Source organism: Perissodus microlepis, chromosome 6 (genome assembly GCF_051167445.1).
Source record: "Perissodus microlepis isolate ML-2025 ecotype Zambia chromosome 6, ASM5116744v1, whole genome shotgun sequence".
In the NCBI taxonomy this organism is placed as follows: domain Eukaryota; kingdom Metazoa; phylum Chordata; class Actinopteri; order Cichliformes; family Cichlidae; genus Perissodus; species Perissodus microlepis.
Genome location: NC_140466.1, coordinates 35,910,863 through 35,917,556, shown reverse-complemented (window position 1 = coordinate 35,917,556; position 6,694 = coordinate 35,910,863).

Genomic DNA, 6,694 nt, shown 5'->3' with positions numbered 1-6,694 from the left:
AACAAACAAACCTCAGTGCAAGAAAGTTACTTAACAGCAATACAAGACATACATACACACATAAACATTAAAAGACATAAAAACAAGTCAAAGATATTTGCAATAAACGGACCTAAGTGCAAGAAAGTTACTTAACAGCAATACAAGACATAAATACACATATAAACATTACAAGACATAAAAACAAGTCAAAGATATTTACAATAAACGGACCTAAGTGCAAGAAAGTTATTTAACAGCAATACAAGAAATAAATACACATATAAACATTATAAGACATAAAACAAGTCAAAGATATTTGCAATAAACGGACCTCAGTGCAAGAAAGTTACTTAACAGCAATACAAGACATACATACACACATAAACATTAAAAGACATAAAAACAAGTCAAAGATATTTGCAATAAACAGACCTAAGTGCAAGAAAGTTATTTAACAGCAATACAAGACATACATACACACATAAACATTAAAAGACATAAAAACAAGTCAAAGATATTTGCAATAAACGGACCTAAGTGCAAGAAAGTTATTTAACAGCAATACAAGACATAAATACACATACAAACTTCATAAGACATAAAAACAAGTCAAAGATATTTGCAACAAACAGACCTCAGTGCAAGAAAATTACTTACCAGCAATACAAGACATAAATACACATATAAACATTATAAGACATAAAAACAAGTCAAAGATATTTGCAACAAACAGACCTCAGTGCAAGAAAATTACTTACCAGCAATACAAGACATAAATACACATATAAACATTATAAGACATAAAAACAAGTCAAAGATATTTGCAATAAACGGACCTAAGTGCAAGAAAGTTACTTAACAGCAATACAAGACATAAATACACATATAAACATTACAAGACATAAAAACAAGTCAAAGATATTTACAATAAACGGACCTAAGTGCAAGAAAGTTATTTAACAGCAATACAAGACATAAATACACATATAAACATTACAAGACATAAAAACAAGTCAAAGATATTTACAATAAACGGACCTAAGTGCAAGAAAGTTATTTAACAGCAATACAAGACATAAATACACATATAAACATTACAAGTCATAAAAACAAGTCAAAGATATTTGCAATAAACGGACCTAAGTGCAAGAAAGTTACTTAACAGCAATACAAGACATACATACACACATAAACATTAAAAGACATAAAAACAAGTCAAAGATATTTGCAATAAACGGACCTAAGTGCAAGAAAGTTATTTAACAGCAATACAAGACATACATACACACATAAACATTAAAAGACATAAAAACAAGTCAAAGATATTTGCAATAAACGGACCTAAGTGCAAGAAAGTTACTTAACAGCAATACAAGACATAAATACACACATAAACATTAAAAGACATAAAAACAAGTCAAAGATATTTGCAATAAACGGACCTAAGTCCAAGAGAGTTACTTAACAGCAATACAAGACATACATACACACATAAACATTAAAAGACATAAAAACAAGTCAAAGATATTTGCAATAAACGGACCTAAGTGCAAGAAAGTTATTTAACAGCAATACAAGACATAAATACACATACAAACTTCATAAGACATAAAAACAAGTCAAAGATATTTGCAACAAACAGACCTCAGTGCAAGAAAATTACTTACCAGCAATACAAGACATAAATACACATATAAACATTATAAGACATAAAAACAAGTCAAAGATATTTGCAACAAACAGACCTCAGTGCAAGAAAATTACTTAACAGCAATACAAGACATAAATACATATATAAACATTATGAGACATAAAAACAAGTCAAAGATATTTGCAACAAACAGACCTCAGTGCAAGACAGTTACTTACCAGAAATACAAGACATAAATACACATATGAACATTATAAGACATAAAAACAAGTCAAACATGTTTGCAATAAACGGACCTAAGTGCAAGAAAGTTACTTAACAGCAATACAAGACATAAATACACACATAAACATTAAAAGACATAAAAACAAGTCAAAGATATTTGCAATAAACGGACCTAAGTGCAAGAAAGTTACTTAACAGCAATACAAGACATACATACACACATAAACATTAAAAGACATAAAAACAAGTCAAAGATATTTACATTAAACGGACCTAAGTGCAAGAAAGTTATTTAACAGCAATACAAGACATAAATACACATATAAACATTATAAGACATAAAAACAAGTCAAAGATATTTGCAACACACAGACCTCAGTGCAAGACAGTTACTTACCAGCAATACAAGACATAAATACATATATAAACATTATAAGACATAAAATCAAGTCAAAAATATTTGCAACAAACAGACCTCAGTGCAAGAAAATTACTTAACAGCAATACAAGACATAAATACACATATAAACATTATAAGACATAAAAACAAGTCAAAGATATTTGCAACAAACAGACCTCAGTGCAAGACAGTTACTTACCAGCAATACAAGACATAAATACATATATAAACATTATAAGACATAAAATCAAGTCAAAAATATTTGCAACAAACAGACCTCAGTGCAAGAAAATTACTTAACAGCAATACAAGACATAAATACATATATAAACATTATAAGACATAAAAACAAGTCAAAGATATTTGCAACAAACAGACCTCAGTGCAAGACAGTTACTTACCAGCAATACAAGACATACATACACATATAAACATTATAAGACATAAAAACAAGTCAAAGATATTTGCAATAAACGGACCTAAGTGCAAGAAAGTTATTTAACAGCAATACAAGACATAAATACACATATAAACATTATAAGACATAAAAACAAGTCAAAGATATTTGCAATAAACGGACCTAAGTGCAAGAAAGTTACTTAACAGCAATACAAGACATAAATACACATATAAATATTATAAGACATAAAAACAAGTCAAAGATATTTGCAACACACAGACCTCAGTGCAAGACAGTTACTTACCAGCAATACAAGACATAAATACACATATGAACATTATAAGACATAAAAACAAGTCAAACATATTTGCAACAAACAGACCTCAGTGCAAGACAGTTACTTACCAACAATACAAGACATAAATACACATATGAACATTATAAGACATAAAAACAAGTCAAACATATTTGCAACAAACAGACCTCAGTGCAAGACAGTTACTTACCAGCAATACAAGACATAAATACACATATAAACATTATAAGACATAAAAACAAGTCAAAGATATTTGCAATAAACGGACCTAAGTGCAAGAAAGTTACTTAACAGCAATACAAGACATAAATACACACATAAACATTAAAAGACATAAAAACAAGTCAAAGATATTTGCAATAAACGGACCTAAGTCCAAGAGAGTTACTTAACAGCAATACAAGACATACATACACACATAAACATTAAAAGACATAAAAACAAGTCAAAGATATTTGCAATAAACGGACCTAAGTGCAAGAAAGTTATTTAACAGCAATACAAGACATAAATACACATACAAACTTCATAAGACATAAAAACAAGTCAAAGATATTTGCAACAAACAGACCTCAGTGCAAGAAAATTACTTACCAGCAATACAAGACATAAATACACATATAAACATTATAAGACATAAAAACAAGTCAAAGATATTTGCAACAAACAGACCTCAGTGCAAGAAAATTACTTAACAGCAATACAAGACATAAATACATATATAAACATTATAAGACATAAAAACAAGTCAAAGATATTTGCAACAAACAGACCTCAGTGCAAGACAGTTACTTACCAGAAATACAAGACATAAATACACATATGAACATTATAAGACATAAAAACAAGTCAAACATGTTTGCAATAAACGGACCTAAGTGCAAGAAAGTTACTTAACAGCAATACAAGACATAAATACACACATAAACATTAAAAGACATAAAAACAAGTCAAAGATATTTGCAATAAACGGACCTAAGTGCAAGAAAGTTACTTAACAGCAATACAAGACATACATACACACATAAACATTAAAAGACATAAAAACAAGTCAAAGATATTTACATTAAACGGACCTAAGTGCAAGAAAGTTATTTAACAGCAATACAAGACATAAATACACATATAAACATTATAAGACATAAAAACAAGTCAAAGATATTTGCAACACACAGACCTCAGTGCAAGACAGTTACTTACCAGCAATACAAGACATAAATACATATATAAACATTATAAGACATAAAAACAAGTCAAAGATATTTGCAACAAACAGACCTCAGTGCAAGAAAATTACTTAACAGCAATACAAGACATAAATACACATATAAACATTATAAGACATAAAAACAAGTCAAAGATATTTGCAACACAAAGACCTCAGTGCAAGACAGTTACTTACCAGCAATACAAGACATAAATACACATATGAACATTATAAGACATAAAAACAAGTCAAACATATTTGCAACAAACAGACCTCAGTGCAAGAAAATTACTTAACAGCAATACAAGACATAAATACATATATAAACATTATAAGACATAAAAACAAGTAAAAGATATTTGCAACAAACAGACCTCAGTGCAAGACAGTTACTTACCAGAAATACAAGACATAAATACACATATGAACATTATAAGACATAAAAACAAGTCAAAGATATTTGCAACAAACAGACCTCAGTGCAAGACAGTTACTTACCAGAAATACAAGACATAAATACACATATAAACATTATAAGACATAAAAACAAGTCAAAGATATTTGCAATAAACGGACCTAAGTGCAAGAAAGTTATTTAACAGCAATACAAGACATAAATACACATATAAACATTATAAGACATAAAAACAAGTCAAAGATATTTGCAATAAACGGACCTAAGTGCAAGAAAGTTACTTAACAGCAATACAAGACATAAATACACATATAAATATTATAAGACATAAAAACAAGTCAAAGATATTTGCAACACACAGACCTCAGTGCAAGACAGTTACTTACCAGCAATACAAGACATAAATACACATATGAACATTATAAGACATAAAAACAAGTCAAACATATTTGCAACAAACAGACCTCAGTGCAAGACAGTTACTTACCAGCAATACAAGACATAAATACACATATGAACATTATAAGACATAAAAACAAGTCAAACATATTTGCAACAAACAGACCTCAGTGCAAGACAGTTACTTACCAGCAATACAAGACATAAATACACATATAAACATTATAAGACATAAAAACAAGTCAAAGATATTTGCAATAAACGGACCTAAGTGCAAGAAAGTTACTTAACAGCAATACAAGACATAAATACACATATAAATATTATAAGACATAAAAACAAGTCAAAGATATTTGCAACACACAGACCTCAGTGCAAGACAGTTACTTACCAGCAATACAAGACATAAATACATATATAAACATTATAAGACATAAAAACAAGTCAAAGATATTTGCAACAAACAGACCTCAGTGCAAGACAGTTACTTACCAGCAATACAAGACATAAATACACATATGAACATTATAAGACATAAAAACAAGTCAAACATATTTGCAATAAACGGACCTAAGTGCAAGACAGTTACTTACCAGCAATACAAGACATAAATACATATATAAACATTACAAGACATAAAAACAAGTCAAAGATATTTGCAACAAACAGACCTCAGTGCAAGACAGTTATTTAACAGCAATACAAGACATAAATACACATATAAACATTACAAGACATAAAAACAAGTCAAAGATATTTGCAACAAAAAGACCTCAGTGCAAGAAAGTTATTTAACAGCAATACAAGACATAAATACACATATAAACATTACAAGACATAAAAACAAGTCAAAGATATTTGCAACAAACAGACCTCAGTGCAAGAAAGTTACTTACCAGCAATACAAGACATAAATACACATATAAACATTACAAGACATAAAAACAAGTCAAAGATATTTGCAATAAACGGACCTAAGTGCAAGAAAGTTACTTACCAGCAATACAAGACATAAACACACACATAAACATTACAAGACATAAAAACAAGTCAAAGATATTTGCAATAAACAGACCTCAGTGCAAGAAAGTTATTTAACAGCAATACAAGACATAAATACACATATAAACATTATAAGACATAAAAACAAGTCAAAGATATTTGCAACAAACAGACCTCAGTGCAAGAAAGTTACTTACCAGCAATACAAGACATAAATACACATATAAACATTACAAGACATAAAAACAAGTCAAAGATATTTGCAATAAACGGACCTAAGTGCAAGAAAGTTACTTAACAGCAATACAAGACATAAATACACACATAAACATTAAAAGACATAAAAACAAGTCAAAGATATTTGCAATAAACGGACCTAAGTCCAAGAGAGTTACTTAACAGCAATACAAGACATACATACACACATAAACTTTAAAAGACATAAAAACAAGTCAAAGATATTTGCAATAAACGGACCTAAGTGCAAGAAAGTTATTTAACAGCAATACAAGACATAAATACACATACAAACTTCATAAGACATAAAAACAAGTCAAAGATATTTGCAACAAACAGACCTCAGTGCAAGAAAATTACTTACCAGCAATACAAGACATAAATACACATATAAACATTATAAGACATAAAAACAAGTCAAAGATATTTGCAACAAACAGACCTCAGTGCAAGAAAATTA